The sequence below is a fragment of the Microcebus murinus genome, chromosome 17 (genome assembly GCF_040939455.1).
Source record: "Microcebus murinus isolate Inina chromosome 17, M.murinus_Inina_mat1.0, whole genome shotgun sequence".
Classification (NCBI taxonomy): Eukaryota; Metazoa; Chordata; class Mammalia; order Primates; family Cheirogaleidae; genus Microcebus; species Microcebus murinus.
This window is the reverse complement of record NC_134120.1, coordinates 9,572,838-9,595,070: the sequence shown is the minus strand read 5'-3', so window position 1 is coordinate 9,595,070 and position 22,233 is coordinate 9,572,838. Positions and strand designations below refer to the sequence as shown.

General features: G+C 30.7%; 1 protein-coding gene across 1 annotated transcript in view; it reads right to left on the bottom strand.

Annotated features, from left to right (window-relative positions):
- CDH19 (cadherin 19) overlaps nucleotides 1-4,632 on the bottom strand; it is a 73,218-nt gene extending 68,586 nt beyond the window's left edge. Inside the window, exon 1 of the mRNA XM_012748393.3 lies at nucleotides 4,485-4,632. The gene's annotated coding sequence lies outside the window, so the exon portion shown is untranslated. The remainder of the gene's footprint in view (nucleotides 1-4,484) is intronic.
- Nucleotides 4,633-22,233: the final 17,601 nt, after the last annotated feature.

The following is a 22,233-nucleotide window of genomic DNA, read 5'->3' as shown; positions in this document are numbered from 1 at the left end:
TGTGCTGGAGTATCACAAAACAGTCTAAACAGTCCATATTATGTCTTTAATCTCCAATCACGATGAACCACTTTCCACAAGGCATTTCAAAGTCAACATTGTAATTTTATCTTTTATCCTTGTTCTACCTCGTCACTATGTTCCTTCCTTCACTGAATAAAACCAGCATCCACTCAAGAACTCATACTTAAATAAGTTCTTCAGTGTTTTCATCATCTAACCTCCCATACATACATATTCAAGCATGAAGCTTGACATAGATGAGCTATGGCCAATTATACCTCTTAAATCTCTCACATATATTTACTTATCTCCTATTACCTCCTAGTTCCTAATTCATGGCTTCTTTTTATTTTATTTTGCTTTCACTTGACATGTAATAATTCTACATATTTATAGGGTACAGGGTGATATTTTTAAACATGTATACACAATATGTAATGATCGAATAAGGGTAATTAGGATACACATCACTTCAAACTTTTATTATTTATTTGTGTTGGTAACATTCAAAATCCTTTCTTCTAGCTTTTTAAACACATACAATAAATTATTTTTAACTATATTTACCCTACAGTACTATAAAAGACCAGAGCTTATTCCTCCTATCTAGCTGTAATTTTATTTTTTTTCATTTAAAAATCACTATTTAATTATTTTAATACCAGAATCATTCTCATTCTCTTCAATATTACCCTGTCTCGAGTCTTAACAATTTCTAGTTATGCACACATGATCTTTCTACCAAGCTGGCCTCTCTTCTAACGATCTTGTCCTCCATCTGACCTCAGCGACTTATTCCCATGGTCATAGCCTAGGCCAGCAGCTAACTGTAATTTTGGAAGCCTTCTATGCTCACCACTATATCACTAACGTTGCTCTAGCTGTAATTTTGTACCACATAATCTCATAAAAAGTATACTTATGAGCTAAGAGTCATGTGCTTTAATCATTGGTTTAAAAATTCATGCTTTCATATAAATATATGTAATATACTTATGCATATACATGTGCACAAGACAACATTGCTTTATACTTTTAAAATAGTTTAAATTAAACTTAAAATAAGTGGCTTTATTATATTGATATTCTAAAAAATATCATGACATTTTTATAAATAATTGATATGGTCTTAAAATTATCAAAGGAGTGTACACATAGATTTGCAAGTATCTGTCAATAGACAAAAATATAGACAGGTTTCTGTATATGTATGCATATGCAGATATGCTAATTTATCAACCAATAAATTTAAATTCAAATTCTCATATGCCTCTAGAGTTGGTATAGTCTGTAGACATTGAATAAAAGAGAAAAAAATAAACACAAAGAAACAATTTCTTGTATGGCCCTCAAGACAAAAGTCTTATTTAAAAGGAGGGTATTGAGATCCATCTGAAAAGTAATGTTGAAGCCCATTTACTTTTCATCAAACACTATGGGGAAAGAGTTTTATTTTGCCTTCCCAGTTCCAGAGCAATTTCAAGCACTGTCAAGAAGCATTTGCTTAGTGACAAACAACAGTACTCTGTTTAAAATTCCAACAGAGATGTATCTATATCCTTTTTTCTTTATCTTTCTTTTTAGTAATCTAGTAATATTTTATATTTATCTATTTGGTAGCATTTTCTCTTTATCAAAAAGGTCATATATTTTAGAAATAAAAGAGATGGCACACACTCTGGAACAATTTATAATACAACATAAAGGCAGAAAAATGGTGACATTTTCCTTTCCTGTGATTTATGTATGGTATGCTCATTTCCACAGGGATGACATTTCTAAATTTTGCTCATAGATAAAATTGCCTAGGTTATTTTAAGCCATGACTGATGTATCAAAATTATCCCAACTTTAATATACTATCTTGCAAGTTTGCAAATTTCATTTATTGTGTAACTTCTTAGAATGAAATAACAGAGAGGATGCCCACATCAGTGATCCTGTATGCTGATAAACCACTGTTCTAAAATAATATTGCTAATTTGACTTGACATATCAAAGCAGGTTTCTAAAAATTATGTTTTTCTCTAATCTTAAGATATATTTTGATGATTCTGAATATAATTATTGAGTAATTAATGTGACAACTTCTGACAAAAAATATTTGTGCTTTACTGATTCTAGGGAATTTTTAAAAGTGAAGCAAACATTCTCTTAATTAATTATATCAGAATATTAATAAGGTATGTACCACTGGAAAAAGAAATTGATTTGTTACACATTTTGGAAAACAGGTTTTCAAGAATTTAGTTGTAGTCTCTCAGTCAAATGGTAGTGAGTTGGATAACAAACTCTTAAGGGTATATATTTTATTTTGTTTATAAAGTGGCAAACATCTTTCTGATCACTTTGGCAAAGATAACTCATTTTGCAAATCAGTGAGCTGTCTTCTACATTTACAGAGAGAGAATTTGTGTGGAGTTATTATTGAGTTATTATTAAGTTCCAAATGTATGTATATTTCAACCTCAATCTGATATGCAAAACCAAAGATACAGATATTAGAAGATCATGGATACTAAAGGAAATCATCATGACAACAAAATATACTTTCTCTTATTCACCATCATGGTTTTGAAACAATAGGTTGTTAGTAATAATTCCTAATGTAAAGAAGGTATATGAAAAGATTGATACCTCCTTTCAACAGGTGTAACACATTTATTCCTATTCCTATTTCACTACAACTCAGTACATGTTGAAAACTACTCTATCACACTTTAAACATAGCATAATATTTAAGAGTACATATTAAGACTATGAGTGGCAAGAATATCAACTTATATTTAGTTATACATTATAATTTATCAAATTAGGTATGGCTACAGTATAAGAAATTCCTAAAAGATAAATATGATTTCTTAAGAATACATAAGTGGCTCTAGTTCTTACTTTGAAGTGGGAAGCAAACAAACAAAAAATGGAATGCATAGGTGGCATTTTTACACAACATCATAACACATCTTCAATTTATGATAATTTAATCAAATTAATTTTAAAAAATTTCCTGAGGGAAAGTACTTTGGAAAGATTCCAAAGTGAAGAACAAAACATAACAACAACAACAACAACAACAAAAATAGAAGTAATTAATGTTTGCTTTGGGGTATCTATAAATTGGATATGTTTGTGTGTGTGTGTTTATGTGTGTGTATGCATAAAAGTATAAATATTTCACTATGGCATGAGTAAAGAACTTACTAAAATAAGAGACTGTAAAATGCACACATAATTTACATAATGATCTGATACATTTCATTAGTTGTCATAAAGCCTTGATGAAGAAGAAAACACATGTAAAGAAAAGGAGATTAGGTGATTTCTAAATTGCATGAAGAGGTTGCTTAAAAAGTTTAAATAATTCTAGACTTTTAATTTGTAAATAAATGTTTATTCTTTCTAGATACTATTTATTATTTAATTTGGGAAATAGAAATGCTCACATTATACTAAAATTAAATATTTTCAAATTAAAATTATAATAATATGATACAATATATGATATGATACAATATGATAAAATTCTAGATATTTTAAATATCTAAAATTTTGAATAAATACATATAAATGAATATCATTTTACTTGATGTTGCAAATACATCCAAAATCTAAGTATATATTACTAAATTTGCAAACATTTAATCTAAATAATATGTTTCTTAGAGAATTCAGCAAATGAATTCATAGAACTAAAGTATAAATTTATGCAATCTGAAGAAAATATTTGCTATTCCACTTAGATATTTTTTGTTGCTAAGCACTTCATGTGTTTTTATATTCTAGTTATAGATTTACTAAATCTCTTTGGTAAATTGACTTTGAAATATTTTATTATAATTATTACTCCAATTAAAATGACATGTACCAAATTAGATTTGAAAAAATATTAAATGTCTTTCACATTTACAGTTTTCTTAATTTACACTATATTTGATGCAATAACCTTTTTATTATATATAATTGTTTTAATACATATGTAAACTAATATGTATGTATATGTTTGGGCATGTGTATGTTTGAATTAATAATGCTCAATATTTTACTTTTATAACTATAGCATTCTTAATTAAATGTTTTTGTATTTATTCTGTAAATAATTTTTTCTTATATACTTAAGAATGAAAACTTCATTATTGATATTACCTGATAGTACAGAGGTAAATGCATGAAAAATAAAATCCTGAACAAAGAAAAATGTGCAAAGAATGGTGATCCATTCTTTACATGAAGCCTAAGTTTTAATTGTCCTAATACATAAGCAACATTCTTCCCTTTGTTATACAGATAGAGAACTGTTCTCACAAATATTTGATTTAGAGAAAGTTCAACACACATGTCATGGCATTAAAATTTTTAGAATTTTTAGGTTTGTTTTAAATAAAGTGAAAACTGGCAATAGTTTGTCAAATATTTTTTGATCTATTTATTCTTTAAGAGATGATACATGTAATTTATAATATGCCTTATTATAACAGTCTTACCTGTGTAACTTCAAGTTCTAGGAGTTCTGTGGAAATTGAAATTCAAACTTCACATCAGACACATGAGGAACTATAGGAAAAACAGGCTTATTTTGCTCCATAGTCTTCTCAGCAAACTTTCGATGTGCCGCATTGCCCTGAATTACAGACTCTTGTGCTTTTGGTACCACAACACTGTCAGTATGTCACTGCTTACTAAATGCTATTTTGGGTTCTCTGAGCAAAGCCAAGACACTGAGCCTTTTGTGCAAAATATCATAAGGGCACTCTGATGTTCGTTCATAGTCTGGTATTAAAATGCAGAATGCTAAACAAGTAGTATGAAGTTATTTTCTTTTTCTCTCTTTTTCTAACAAGCAAAAAGAAAATAAAGTACTTATTGGCTTGAGTTGATAAGGAAGGAATTCAACTTATATAAGAGAATTTTGCAAGTGGAAAGGACGTGCCCTCTGCTTGGGGATTAGCTGATGAAACAAATGATCAATTTAAAGCAGACACAAAAGTTACTAAAAAGAGAGATTTTCCACTGTGTGTCTATGCCTTCTGGTCATTTCTTAATTCAGTCCTTTCTGCTCAGGAATCAAGTAAAATGCATAATGAGACAGCAGCACCTAAATGATAATAAATCCTCTTCTTTTCATTCCATTATTACCTAAAAATGCTTATTATTTTATTCATATTTATAATTAGATTTTGTTATAAAATAGTTATTGTTATTTATTATAAAATATATAACTTTATTCTCCATGCTATTTACTCAATCTACTTTTAAGTAAAAATCATTGTTGAACCAAATCATAGATAAGCTAAAAATAATAACAGTGTCTTTAATTAAGATTAATGACTAAAACCATATTTTAAGGTTTAATGTGCAATGATTGTGAAGAGACAACCTCCAATTTCAGAAATACACTTCAATCTAGGGACTCAAAATTCGGACTATATGCATGTTTATTGTTTTTTTTTTCTTTTAATCATAAGAAAAATTAATAGAAAAGTGATTACATTACAGCTAGTGGCTATTGAGAATGAGCAAGAAAATGTGATGTCTGATTTATGCTTATTTTACCTTTGAATAAATAAGAACCAAAGTTTATTATTTACTATCTGCCATATAAATGTTAGATACCTCTGTAACATGTAACAAAACTAAACAACAATAACTTTTGTTCATTAGCATTCTGCAAGGAGTAATTAATACTTGCTAAATCTACTCATTCAATACCCTGTTGTCCTAACTTTCTATGTGCAAGTAGTTTATTTAAATTTAACAACGTCCACAATTTGTAATCCATTTGTAGTTCAACTGGCTATAAATTTTCAGTTAAAACTGTCCAAAAGATGTGTGTGTGTGTGTGTGTGTGTGTGTGTGTATGTATATTTGTATATAACATGTAAAATTTTATATATAAAGAAGCTTTTTATAATGTAGAAAGAAGCTCACTATTTATATGTATAAAGATTATTATATATAAAGAAAGTCTATATCTATACCTATGACAGATAAGAATAGAATTTCAACTCAAAGGTCCTTAGTTCCACTGACAGCATAGTATTTATTTTTGCCCTTTTGAGGCAGCCAATTTAAAACTAAGGATTCTCTCTCTCTCCCACTTGAAGCTTTTTAAAATTTCCATGATTATTTAAATATTGCCCTGGCATCAAAGGAAGTGTTTATGTTTTAGTTCTTCCCAAACCGTTTTCTCCATTTAAGTACCAGCTCCTCATATCTATGGAACAACTTCCTATCTCTGGTCCATCTGAGTGTATGATCATGGTACTAACAACAGCTGTGATTAAAGATTTCTGTTTCTCTTCCCAAGCTCAGCTGGATTCATGGTGTTGCTTTTAGTCAGTTGTAAGCAGTTGAAAATGGGGATGGGGGAATATTTTAAGCTGATTGTTTCATGTCATACTTATGCTTCTAAATCTATTTAGCCTGGTCCTTAAAATAGCCTTATTATTCTTATACCTCATAGCTATGGTGGTGACACAACTTCACTATGTGTCTCAGTGTGTCATCATATTCTTCAAAACCAAGCAATGGCTTCTGGCTTTTCAAAAATTCTAAACGAATGTAAAGTATTGATAAGTTATCAGACAACCCTGGGACTTGGCAATGAGAGGAAGAGTTTAGGAGAAGAAAAAACAACTGCTCATCTGAGTCCTTTTTCTTCCATCTTTTCCAAGTTCTACCCGTCCCCTGGCGTAATGTGAAATCTAGTTCTGCTGTAATCATATAACATTTTTATAAACACTACATGCTATTCTCCTTTGCTCAAAGTAAAATCTAGGCCTTACAAAATTATAAACACCATACTCAACCTCCTTCAAAATTAGAAAGTAAAATAAAAATAATAATGATTATAAGATTGGTACTAATAACTTTTATTTCACAGAGCTAGGTTTTTGTAAATCAAGAGTTGGCTGTTAAAAACACCAATTTTTTCCCAACACAAAGCAATGATAAAAGTTTAAGGTTATGGATATCCCAGTTACCCTGATTTAATCATTATGTGTTGAATGCATATATCAAAATATCACATGTACCCAAGAAATTTGTAAGCCATTATATATCAATATAATATAAATTTTAATGTGCATTTAAAACATCATTTGGTAACTCAATAACTTGTTTGTTTTGGCTGCATTTACCTATCATCTAGAGTAATAAATGTAATTGATTCAGTAAATGAAAGTCATCAAGAAAAATGCAGTCATGATAAAACCTTATTATGTGAAAATATCCCCCCCCCCATTAACCTGAAAAGGGTGCACAAACTGTAAATATTCCAAGACTTTTCCATAAAGAACAATTGAGGAACATTACCTTAAAGTTCTAATGGGGCATAAATCATGAGTCATTATTCCCCAAATCTTTGCAGTCCTCTAGTTATTGTGAAAGTTATAGACATGTGCCTTTGTTATACATTATTGCTATCTAATCATGTTTGTACTTGTTTTGGTTACATTTTTGTTACTTGATTATTTTTGTTGAGATCTTGACTAGAACATTTGCTCAGAATTATCCTTAACTTTAGCAGCATCATTCTATAAATACATAGACTTGAACCCATGTCCAACTCTGCACAATGCTGATTATCTGCATTATTATTGCATGAACAGTGCTTTATGTTTTTAGTTCTGAAGCTTGCTCTTGAATTTCAATGCTCATTGCTCTATGATCTCCATTTTATTTTTCTTAGGAATGTGTATGCCTTATTTTGTTGTCACATTGGGTAAAAACATAGTGAGCAAGGAATTGTTAACTTTATCAAATATCACCTATCCACTACCTCAGCTGCTTCTGAGAAGATCCCATGGTTAATTATTTTACATACATAATAAAATAATGTTGTTCATGTGGAAATAGGATTACTCTATCTCCTACAAATTCTGATAGAGAATTTGGTCACTTTCCTCTTAGCTTCTTTACATTCTCTTTTTTGTTGAAGAGAAAAAGAACAAAAGTTATGTGAGCAATAAAGTAGTTAGATTACACAGACACACGTGCCAGTACAGACACACAACTGCACTTCTTGTGAGGCCATGTGTGTTAGGAGGATTCAATGATTTATAAGCAAATCTTAAAGTGGTGGACCTGGGATAATAGATATATGGACAGTAACAGCAGGACAGTGTAGAAAACTTTTTAGAAGTTTCTGGAAAAAGCAAGAAATCATACTAAAAACATTTGAGGAATTATTATATATTATCTTTCCCCTTTGCATTATTTAAAGTATCAGTATAGGTGGAAATACTTGTTTAAACATGCTCTTTCAACAATTCACTGGTAACCGGGATATCCATAGACTTAAACTTTTATCATTTCTTTGTGTTGGGGAAAAGTTGGTGTTTTTAACAGCCAAAATCTTGATTTACAAAAATGTAGCTCTATGAAACAAAAGTTATTAGTATTAATCTTATAATCATTATACAAAGTATTTTTCCAGGTAGAGAAGGGGAAATACTTTTCATAGTGAATGGAATTAAATACACCACTATCCATATGAGAGTCAAAGCTATCACACTAAGAATATATCTGTGATATATTCTATGATGTATGTAAGCATCTAACATTTTATGAGATGCAATTTTCTATCTTGATATTGATACAATATCCAGCTGCACTTCAGATTTCAACCACTCCTATCTTACCTGACAGTACATGTTCAACAAATGTCTCCAGGGCTTATTTTATGGTGTAAGAGAGCAAGTGTAGGTCAGCATTTACTGCATTCATTATTAAAATATCAAGAAAAGAGCAATCAGAACTATAGAAACCACACTGATGCAGGATTAAGTTTCCTAAAGAATGTACAGTTGGAAACTGTAGAGGTTGAGTAAAATAACATGAATAGCAATTTGTGATTTTATTAAATAGAAGATTTGTTATAAAACACCTACATAATCGAGGGACTATGTACTATAAATGACTTAAGAAATATTTTTCCCCCTGGAAGAGAAAATAAGTTGAACAGCAGGTAGCCTAGAATCCAGCAAGGCTCTACCACTATGCCATAACTGAGAATGTAGACTTGGTTGTATGGATGAGACTAGACATTAAATAAGCTTAGAAATTATTTCTGAATTGTCTTTATATCAGGAGAAAAATATACAAAGTATTTTTCCAGATAGAGAAGGAAAAAATAAGTTGAATAGTGAATGGAATTAAGTACACCACTATCCATATGAGAGTCAAAGCTATCATATTAAGAATTGATATTGAAACCTTAAAATCTGTACCCCCATAATATGCCAAAAAAAAAAAAAAAAAAAAAAAAAAAGAATTGAATGAAGTTTCCAAACCATGGAGTAAACATGAGGCAAGTTCCTTAAACACAAATAGGTGTTTCATAACCACACAGCAACATTCACATAAAGCAACCATCAGCTTTCACATGTAGTCTAGGAGCAAATACCATCATCCAGCTGGCTGAGGAACAGAGCTTGAAGTTGCATAATGAAGAATGGCATTATGATAACCTAGATAAGATTTTGAATTAAAATATTATTATTCATCAATGCCCTGAAAAGCCACCAATATCTTTTTTAACCAAATAATTAAGGAATGTAAATCTAATGACTAACTGCAAACAGGACAGGCTAATTAAGTTCAGAACTATATAACTTAATGGGCAGAAGTGGAAACTTAAATATTACGCATGTTATGTTCCTTTGAAAATAGACCTTTAATTAGAAAGTTTAAGTCTACCTACTTTATATCATAGACTATCCATGTGCTTTCAATTAGATATTTAGACTTAATACATTTGGCTATGGTCAGGATGACAGCATCTAAGGTCTACATTCTCATTGCATACTTGAAGCATACTTGTTGTCAAATTAAAATTATATTCATAAATTTTTTTAAAAGTGTATGATATAATACTATAGAAATTTTAAAAAATGTATTAACTGCATGATATCACTATAGAAATTAGGAACATTTTGTCTATCAAGCAGATAATAAAACCAACCATAGTAAAATCCAAAAATGGACTGAATGATGAAGAAATGCAATCCATAAGTAGAAAAAGTAGGGGTAAGAATTCATTGAATAAGCAGCTTCACATTGCAGTCAGTTGTCCAAGTTCATATGCTGTGTGTCTCATTGACTAAAATTGTAATTTGTGCATGTATGAACAAAATATGGCAACAAAAATAGATTAGAATCATTAGGCTATTCTTGAACCTGTGAGTGAGAAATACTTGGTGGAGAAACAGATTCACTTACCCAATCAGAGTGGGGTAGATAAATCTAGCTGCTAACCAACAATGTTCATTATATACACGTAAGTAAAATAGCATTTAGAAATCTGAAAATAAAAATATTTTTTTCCATAGATGATCTTTAGATGCTATTTTTTTCTAATAATTCTATTTGTTGGGTTTTCCTTTCTGTTTTCAACAGTGGGCATAGATCGCAAAAAATAAACACTGGAAAATAAAATTAAATGCATATTGAAAAAATAAATACCATTTCAATCCATATACTTCAATCAATATTAAAGTACATCATTGTTAAATTTGTCTCAGGGAAAAGAGACATTCTCTTGAATATGGCAGCTTTTTGTATGTTTTCTGAATATTTATCTTTTAAATTCTAGTTGTAGCAGCCATTTGTCTAATATAATTAAAATTTCTGGTTATATATATATTTATACATATATATACATATATATATATATATATATATGTATGTATGTTTGTGCTTTTGCCTTTGTTCTTTTGCTGTGTTTTGTTTTGGTTTGGTTTGTTTGCTTTTGTAAAGAGACCTTGCTCTGGGGCTCTGTATTCAGGCATAATTTTGTGTGACTCAATGCAACATAATTCTCATGATAGAAGAAGTCCACTATAGTAATTGGCAATGAGTAAATGCATAAATAACAAAAGTACCGATTCTATAAAAACCATATTTAGTTATTGGCTATACACAAACAATTTAAAATACTTAAGATTTAAACATATATAAGTATGTTACCTTTGACCCCTGGCTATATTTCCAGAATTCATTAGGAATATGCCAAACTAGACACTTAGCCCTCTGAAACTGTGGATTAGCTTTAACTATTTAAATCACTAAAAAATTATGAATGTTTAATTTCTGGAAGAATTTCCATGTTTTTATAAATCTATGACTACTAATAAAATTTAGAGTTTATACATCTCAACATTTAAAAATTATTCTCTCTGATGTTACTGGAAATTGTAATGACATGAAATGATATGAAGTACCAATCTATCTACCTATCTATCATCTATCATATAACTTTATGCAAGATGTGTTAGTATTTATAATGATACAAAGACAAGTAAAACTCAGACCAACTATTTGTACTCAATCAACTTTCCACAATTAACTTTTATTGAGACTTGAATCATAAGCTTATTTTAATAATGTATAAGAATTACTTAACACGGTTCCTGACATATAAAAGCTACTATATTATTATACTATCAGTACTAAATAATGATTGTTATTTTTGTTACCAAAAGTTTAGTACTTGTCCCGGAGCCCAAATCAGTAAAAATGAAGAATGAGAACAAGTGGTTTTCAGAAAAGAAAAGAGAAGTTTATTACTTTGCTAGCAAATGAGGAGGGTGTTAGACTAGTGTCTCAAAAGACTGACATCCTGCTTTTATGCAGAAATGCAGGGCTCTTTAAAAGGGAAGTATTTGTCCATTGGGCTCAGGTCTATAAGACCGCTGACATGTTATGGCTTTTGGCTATGTTTAACTTTAATTAGTGGTTCTGATAGACTGCATCTCCATTGAAAAAGATCTTGTGACCCTTGTCCAGACAATTCTGTTTAGTCATCTCTTGTGGTTTAAGATACTAGAAAACAAATAGCAAAGAACATCTTTCTGCCCCTTTGATTACTGGCCTAGGGAAGGAATTCAGGTTTCAATTCCCAAAAAGGGGGGGGGGGGAGGTTAAAAAGAAAACCTCATAGAACATTTTGTTGCCCTTTTGTCGTACCTTTATCTCTGTTACATTGTTACTATTTTAATAATAATAGAGATAGTAGTAGTTGGCAGAGAAATAACATATTTAAAATAAAAGGATATATTTAAATCAAAAGACAAAGTTAAGATGTTCTTAAAATATAAAAATACATTGTCAAAATATAAGAATTAGATATTTCAAAACATTTTTCCTCTACACTATAAAACTCATTCTAAAATAGTATATATGTATGCTCTTTATGAGATTTTCAGGTCTATGTTTAAGTCTTTAATCCATTTTGAGTTGATTTGCATATATAGGGTCTAATATTAATTTTCTGCATGTGGATATCCAGTTTGCTCAGCACCATTTATTAAAAAGACTGTTTTTCCCCATTGTGTGTTCTTGTTATCTTTGTTGAAAAATCAATTGACAGTAAATGTGTGGACTTATTAATATTTTGGGGTTCTGTATTCTGTTTTATTGATCTATGAGTCTGTTTTTAGGCCAGAACCATGTTTTAGTTAATGCTGCTTTGTACTAGATTTTGAAATCAATTAGTGTAATGCCTCTAGCTTTGTTCTTTTTGCTCAAGGTTGTTTTGACTATTTGGGGGTCTTTTGTGGTTCCATTCAAATTTTAGAGTTGTTTTTTTTCTATTTCTGTGAAAAATGTCAGTGGAATTTAATAGAGATCACATTAAACCTGTAGATTGCTTTGGGCATTATGAACATTTTACCAATCCATGAACATTATGTTGGCCAACAAGTATAGCAAAATTGCTCAACATTACTAAACATCAGGGAAATGCAAATTAAAACTATGATTAAATATTACCTCATACCTGATAAGATGGCTATTATAAAAAAGACAAAGATAACAACTGTTGGGGAGGTGCTGAATGTTTCAAACTTTTAATCACATTTGGTTTCTTAGGCTGTCCCCATCCTGAAATTATCTAGGAATTTCAGCCACCAGTCATCTCTTTAGAATATAAAAAGGCAACTCATCACTCCAAAGATGCAATGAATCTTATTAGCTCTTGTGTCAATGCCTGGAATTAAGATTAAATAAAATAAAAGATATTATTATCCCCAATACTTAAAAAGTTACAAGAATTTTAGAAACTCTGTGCCAGAAACTGAGGCAGAGATCAAATATACATTTCTTATCATATCATATTTTGGTTATTTAATAAATAATGTTTGAAAAAATTATTAGCAATCTATAAGGAGCAAATACAGTTAAATTTCTACTTCATAATAAAGAAAATTCAGGTGAATAACACTAAATGCAACAAATAAACAAATAACTTAAAGGAATATGAGTCCATATTTTTATAATATTGGAGATAAGATAGGAGATGTAAGACTGACACAGATGACAGGAACTATAAGTATTGTTATATTTTTACTACATAGAAAGTTAAAATAGGGAAATAAAAAGAAGCCATTAAGTTAAAAGACAACTGTCTGATACAAAAAGAAATCCAATAAACAGACTAACCAAAATGTATAGTTATCATCTATAAAGATTTATTTAAATAATATAAGAAATAATTTATTTCTAATAATATATTATATATTATATAATAATATTATATTACATATTATATAATATATTATATATAATATATTGCATAATATATTTATAAATAATTTATTTAAATAATATAAGAAAATCATAAGAAAATGGTGACATAACAAAAATGATCCTTAATAAATATATTAATATAATAAATCAAGTGATTTGCAAAAAATATAAAATATAAAAATTGGTAATATTTTTTGTTGCTGAGAGTGAATATAGGTGTTCCCTCATAGCAGTAGTGAAAAACTTTTGTCCAAGACAATTCAACAGTAACAATTCCTTGCAACTATCCCGTAGGAATAATAAATATTGTGAAGATACATGTAAAAAACATATTTATTCCAGCATTTCATTAATATTGATAACCTAGACACAACATAAATACCTAACAATAGGGAAATGTAATATATGTGTTTATGGTATACCCATACTGTGGCATATGCATTTATCATATACCCATACTGTGGCATCTTAAGAAGTAAATAAAAAGATTGAAGTAATTTTATAGATGCTGACATGGAGGAGGGCTAAGAATCACAATTACATAGATACATTTGAGAAAATAAGTTTAACTCTCCATGGTTTTATGTTTTGGTTGTTTTTACTGATGAAATATTTTTTCTTTCAATCTTATTAACATAATCTTGACATTTTAAATAACTTTTGGTTTAAAACTGTATATTTGTATTAAGAAAGGATAGGGGATTTAGATGCCATTATTTTTCTTAAGTTTTACCCTTTTTGTTTTACTGCTACATAGTTAATGTAATGACCAATCACGAAGGATTGAGCTAAATCAACTCTTCAATGCAGTATTAATTAGTCTCAGTCTCCTATGACTTGCTCTGAATCCAGGGGAATAACCCTCAAATTTGTCCACTCAATTGTCCACTAGGACCTGTCCCTTTTCTCATTTCTGAACTCTAATATTTGATTCATTATATCAGCAAAACTTTGGAAAAACATGCTCTGCTATTACCTAGCTTTTAAGTGTTTCATCCTGAAAAGCTTCAGATTTTGAAAAACAGCCTAGGAAACAATGTTTTTAGGCATTCAAGTCTTCAGTGAGGTTCTTACCCATCTTTGCAAGACTTCCAAAAGTTCTGCTATTTCCCTGCCTTCCAGAAGCAGGTCTAGGCTTTTCTTTTCTTTTTTTTTTTTTTTTTTGCTAACTATGAAGGAACTAAAAATTAAATTTGAAATAGGATTTACCAATAAATAAAGGATGGTCAAGACACAAAATTAGTTGTTATTTCTTGGGAGATATTATTTGGTGTTTAACATTTTCTCATCTAACTCCAATATATTCTTCTTTTTAAGCCATCCTAACGTGGCATATGACAATCTCATACCATGCCAGAGATGTTAAAAGAGACAGTCTGTATAAAGCACTGCAGGATAATTCATAACATAATCAAGATTGTCAACCAATTTGGTTAAGGTGAAATAATAACCCAATTTTTTGTGGGTTATTGAAATCTAAATTTAAGAACAGATGTATGTATATAACCTGAAAATAATTTTCAGTGCACTTTTGCCAACCAATAACTATTTAACATTCTCAAGGAGCATAAAAAGAAACAGGAACATAAATAAGTTATAAAATCTTATGTTAAACAACATTTGAGGTGTTATCTTTCTATAATCTAGTCATAAGTGTACCAGTTAGGTTATCTTGGGCAATAGACAATAGAAACCCACCCAAAAAAGACTTAAACAGAGAGAACTTTATTATGTGTCAAGATATCCAAAGTTAGGGCTCTTCTACAATATACTGATGTGATTTAGGCTCCCATCCTTTTCATTTTTCTGCTCTGCCATCATCAGCATTTTAGCTAATCCTATGATAACCATAAAATCTCTGTGGTAGTTCCAGTTATTCTGTCCTCACATAACATGACAGAAAAAAGAATATGACCTATTCTTATTATCTTTTTGAGAATAAGGGAGCCGTAAAGAAGATATCACTTGCATCTTCATAAGCAAAATTATGTTTGAGGCTCCTTTATTTAATTATAGCTGTAAAATGACAGAGATTAGCACAGCTAGAAAAGGTTTGACAATATTCACAATGGTTCTAGGGAGAGTTCCAGCCTTCCAGAAGCATAAGGCATTGGATATGTAAACAAAATTGGAATTCTTTTAGCAAGGATATAGGCAATATATTTGGCAACTAGATAAATAACCACAATATATAAGGGATAACGGTGATATAAATCAAAACAATATACAATTATAAATGACAAAAATAAGATTATATAGACCTAGCTTATGAAATACTATGTAAAGTAAAAACACATCCATAACCGAATATTATTTCAGGCCCAGTTCATAAAACAGCATGCAGCAGTAAGCATACATATGAATATAGTCCTAGCCTTGCCACTTGGTAGCTTTTATTCCAGGTAAATTATTTAAATTTTTTCAGGCCGGGCGCGGTGGCTCACGCCTGTAATCCTAGCTCTCTGGGAGGCCGAGGCGGGCGGATTGCTCAAGGTCAGGAGTTCGAAACCAGCCTGAGCAAGAGCGAGACCCCGTCTCTACTATAAATAGAAAGAAATTAATTGGCCAACTAATATATACAAAAAATTAGCCGGGCATGGTGGCGAATGCCTGTAGTCCCAGCTACTTGGGAGGCTGAGGCAGGAGGATTGCTTGAGCCCAGGAGTTTGAGGTTGCTGTGAGCTAGGCTGACGCCATGGCACTCACTCTAGCCTGGGCAACAAAGCGAGACTCTGTCTCAAAAAAAAAAAAAAAAATTATTTAAATTTTTTCAACCTAGATATTCAGATTTTTTATAAAAGTATAATAATCCTTATTCATTTCTTAAGGTTTCTGTAAAAAAGAAATGTAGTGGCTAATGTCATTATGCTGTCAAATGGTCCTATACAGATTTGTTATTATTATAAAAAGCACATGTAGGGGACACGTCAAGTGTAAAAGAAGGTATTGTTGCCATAGAGGAATGTAAAAGGAACAAAAGTTCCTATATTAACATCTGGGAGTTTTTTTGTTTTCTTCTAAAGCTATTTGATTTCCCTTTTAGTTAGCAATATAATGCTCTACCATGCACTTACTCATTTTTCCCTCATAAAGACATTAAATTAGTTAGGGTGCATTTGACTTTGAGGTACAGAAAGGGCATCCTAAACCAAAGGTGATGGGTGTAACCTGCGTCCTTAAGTTCACATATGGCTTTCTAGGTCTTTAAGTGCAGCCTTTTGCCTGAATCCAAATTTTACAGAACAAATCCTTATTTTTATTAATACATTTCTGTTCGTTTTTTATGCTTTTATTTTTTAAATAAATGTATTTAATATACCAAAGAATAAAATTAGTTTAAACAAAATAATACTTCTAGATTGACCAGCACTATTAGAACATTAGACAGCCAGAAGGGCTACATCGACAGCTACTATGCTTGTGATTTAGTTTTAACTTTCCCTGCCTGACTGGTGACACTAATGCATAGGCTGGTTGTTGAGAGTTTATGGGGGTCGATTATGCCAGTCTGTTGTCAGCTTTTGACAATATTATACTGTATTTCTGTTTGAAGTGGAATTTGTGAGTATTTGTACAGCTCAACAATATTTATTTAAATTTTGTCTGCTTAACAGCCTATCATGTCAAAGAAGACCGAGAGAATGCCGAAGGAAGAAAACAGATTTTGTCATAAGGATTGGGAATTGTGATATTATCTTGTTTCTTCTAAAGACAAGATGATTTGCTTGCTTTATGATATTGCAGCATAAACATTAAAGAACTTAAATGCTCATCAGCATTATAACACTCATAAAGACCACAACTATTTTAAATTAGAGGGAGAGGTGTGAAAGGCTATGTTGCAGAAATTAAAAGATGAAAAGCAAAAGCAAAGACAATTCTTTGGATCAGCAATAAGACCTGGAAATAATGCACTTAAACAACTTATAAAGTAGCTTATACACTCAGGAAAGAAGGGAAGTCATTCAGTGATGTAGAAATTGTGAAAGAATGCATTGTCAAAGTTGTAGGATGTTTAGCTCCTGATAACGTTTCAAAGTACAAACAACTGCCTCTTTCAAGGAGAACCATAACTGATTGGCAACATGAGTTAGCCTTCAACTTAACAGAACAATGCCATGCAATCCTTCAAAAAGAAAATATATTAATATATTATTCTATCACTTTGGATGACTCAACTAACTCAGTGCAGGTTTTATACTTCATTTAAGTCATAATAGATTTTCTTTGCTCTGAAGAGTTACTGTCTTTGGGCACTCTTGTGAACAGAACACTGGGGGAATAGACGTCTTCAACAACTTTCAAGATAAAAGTTGTGAAGTTGGACTAAATCTGGTAAATTTTGTAAGTGTATATATAGACAGTGCATCTTTCTTGACAGAAAAACATGAAGGGTTTATTGTACAGATAAAAGAATACTAACAGATTCAGATGCTCACATTTCTTTTCATTTTTTTCATCAGCAAAGTCTCTATGCTAAAGCTACTATTTTAAATGACACTTTATAACAAGTTATAAGTATTGTTAACTATATTTGTGCAAATGCAACATGGCATGTAACATGCTAAAGCTGAACAATGGAGTATTCAGTGTGGATTTAATATATCATTCTAAAGTATGTTGGCTATCACAGGCCAGGTGTTAGCCAAAATTTTACCTCTGTAAGAACATATAGTTAAATTTTTTGAATAACAGAATCAGCAATGTGAATTATCGAAAGAAGATGTCTATAGGAATGCAGCATTTCTGTGTGATAACATTTCAAATAAAAATGACTTGAATATTTCTATGCAAGGTAAAACTAAGTCTATATATAGTATGTTTCAAAAAATACAAGCATTTCAGGATGAAAGCTATCTTTTTTTCAAAACACTTCTTCAAGAAAATTTTGGATGAATATTTTCCCTAGTTAGCAAAGCTCATTGGTGAATAGGATGATATATGTGAATTATTTGAATAATACACAGCTGTTATAGACCTATTAATTGGAGAATACAATGCAAGTTTCACTGACTTTAAGAATCATGATTTCACACTGAAATTATCATTTCAGTCTCACTTCGTTAGTATCACCAAGGCATCTAAAAAACTACGGATGGAATTGATTGAGCTCTCAGTAAATGACATTTTAAAGTCACTGTTTGATGCTAAGAAAGATCCAATTGAATTATGGAAAAATGCAGTAGAATACCCACACCTTTGGCAACATGCTTGAAAAATGCTTTCTTGCTTTTCAACCATTTATTGCTGTGAATCTACATTCTCCTACCTAACCCAAATCAAGATGCCCTTATGGTCACAAGTGACTGATACTCATCTAGCAGATCAATTGTGCACCTCCATGTTGCAACCAAATATTCAGACACTTTCCAACGAAAAGCAGACTCAACGAAATCATTCAAAGGTTGGTTAACTTTAAAATTAACAAATAGTTTTCATTTTTTGAAAATATTAATTATATAGTAGTTAGATCTTTACAACATAATGTATATAATGTACACGTTTAAGTATATCTAATTTAAGTTTTTTGAATGTGGCCTTACTTAACTGCAGCTAAATTAACATGTCCTTCCCACGTGAAAAGTCTCCCAACTTCTTTCCTAAACTAATATTAAACAACAAAAAATAATGTTTTAAATAATCTGAGGCTGAAAGACAGAGGAAGATTTAGCAATGCCTGTGGCTTGGTTCCCTGCTTATTGATTGATTGATTGATTGATTTGTTTGGTTGTTTCTTTTTAGTTCTTTTAGCTCCCTGAGTTAGTGACACTTCAGCCTTTAGCAAGATAACTTCAGTGTTTTCAAGCTTCATGTGCATGAAGAGACAGCATTGATATTTACTTGTAAGTATTGATTTGATTGAATCATTTGTTTACCACTGTCATTATTTCCAATTGGTTATTTTCCATGTCTTGGGTTGATAGATATTTTGAATATGAACTTGTGCATAAGAGCCAAGGAAAAAGAAAGCTTTCATTTGCTGCAAGCATCTGAGAAGAGTGCTGAAGTAATGTTAACAAGTCTCCTACATTCTTTTTATGTTCCATTGGTCCCTACTGGGTATTATGCCAGTTTCTAAACACTGCTTAGAGGCATGGGAGAGTTTTATATCAATTACTCATACCATGGAGCTAGTAGTGAAGTTGATTTTTAACAGCTCCACAGACTTTGTTTGAAACAAGTAGTGCCTAAATAAAACTGAGATTCCATTAGGTAAAATAAGGAAAAGTTCTTACACCAGTTTGGCTATTAAAAATTTCTGCCAGGTTGTATATTAGCCTGGGAAAAGAGCCCACAACAACATATTAGTCAACTATGATAGATTATGAAACTAGACCTAATAATTAAAATAAATGTTATCATTTAGGTCCCAACTTTCTTTGGTAAATGGAACAGATGGTATTGTGTGCAATAAATTATAAATATAGCTGGGTGTGATGACTCATGCCTGTAATCCTTGCCACTTGGGAGGCTGAGGTGAGAGGATCACTTTAGCCCAGGAGTTTAATGCTATAGTGAGCCAGGATCCAGACATTGCACTTCAGCCTGGTTGACGGAGTGAGACACCATTTCAAAAAACCAAAAAATAAAAAATATAATTCTCCAGGGTATCCTTTTTGGCAGTAGTGGGATAAAGAATGCTATAATACTTTTAGGGGACACGGAATTACCGGGCATCATAATATTTGTTGGTTGTTAATATTTTCATCCTTATATAAGGCAAGAGGAAACTACAACTCAGAGAATGTCATGCAATTAGTACATTTGGAAGCCAAATTTCAAGCTTTTGCAGTTTCCACTTTATCACTGTGTCTTATATTCAGAGATGCAAGAGAAACCCATGACAACCTACTACATTCATTCATTCAAAGAATGTTTACTAAGTTCTGCTGCCTGTGATGCACTATGTTAGAAAGTATGTAAAAACAAACAAACAAAATCCCAGTATGGCCCTTATCTGTAAGAACCTCAGCGTCTATTAGCTAAAGTGCCCTATACTTTTTATAATCTGATAGGTGTTATGATATACAAGAGCAAGGGAGGGTGGGGCTTAATTGACTCTTTTGCAGTGGGGGGTCTGGAGGCAGTCAAAGAAACATTCCCCAAAGAGATGTTGCTTATTTTGAACTTGATGATTAAGCAGGCATACTTGCACCAGGAAAAGTAACCACATGTTGAATACCATGACAAATAATGGCATATTAATGAAATGCCCACTAAATTGCATATTTGGATTTTAAGTTAGATATTGAAAAATATTAGAAATTAAGCATGAAAATATGAGCAGAATAAAACATGGAGGATTTGATTTTACTTTAGTCTATATTCGGTGCAATTTATCCCTATGTTTAATAAAAATCACCAGTATGACCAGTTAGTTACTAGTTGTGAATTTTTTGTGGGAAAATATTGAATTAAGTTAGTACATATAAGTATATTTATATTTTATAATTCTTTTGGCATCAGATTGAATAATCTTTACATTTTGAGGAATCTGTTCAGTTCATTTAAGTTGTCAAATTAATTGGCACAAAAGTTTTGATAATAGCCTATTATTATCCATTTATTATCTCAAAATCTTTCGTGACATCATTTTTCTTTTTTAATATTAATATGACTTATGTCTTATTTCCTTCCTCTTTTCTTTCTTTGTCTCTCATTCTCTGTATCATACAGTTGAGGTTCGTCAATTTTATCAATCTTAAGAAAAATATTTTGTTTGCATTGATTTTCTCTATTTTATTTCATCAATTTTCATTGTTATCTTTACTAATTACTATTCTCTAATTACTTTGGGTTTGGTATGCCATATGTAGGAAGGGGCTTCTTAAACAGGATACTTACATCATTAATTTTAGAACTTCATTCTTTTTCAATATGAACATTTAAAGTTATATACATTTTCCTCTAAACTCTAGATGCAACCCACAAATTTGGATATGCTTTTCATTATCACTTATTTCAAAATATATTCTAATATGTTGCACATTTAAAGTTTGAAATCATGGCACACGCCTACACATATACTTGCACACTTTGTATACCTTATATATGAATGATAACAAAACTGGATACACATATACATTATAGTTTTATACTCTTTATATTCTCTTATTTCAGAATTTAGAATAGTTATCTGTAGGAGATTTTGCCCAACCACTTACTCCTGCCAGTACTAAAAGCCTGGCACTTGAAACTTTCCTCTATTTGCATATATACATAATGATATATGCTGAAATTTATAAACTAATATTTATTTTACCTCAGATAGTCTTATAATTTACTTCCATGTAAGGTTTTAATTATTTCTCATAACAGCCCAGTTAGGTAAAGACTCATGCTAGGGTGGAAAAGAATATAGGTTAGAGAATAAGTAACTTCCTCAACATTGCATAGATCATGATAGAATCAGAATTCAAGCTGAAGAAGTATAATACTAGCATCTTTAATTTTAATCTACAACTTTTGGAGATTTTATAGAGGTTGATTAGGAATTAAAGACATCCATGAGTAGGCAAAAGTGGATAGAACAGGCATAGGTGGTTTGCTTTCAAATATCTTTCTTTACCATTGTAATTATCAGATAGAAGATAAATCTAGATCCAAATATTAATAATATATGTACATTGTATAATAATAACAATAATTATAAGTAAAATTTAAGTCTATACTTATATTTGAAACCAGCTTTGTTGCTTTAAACAC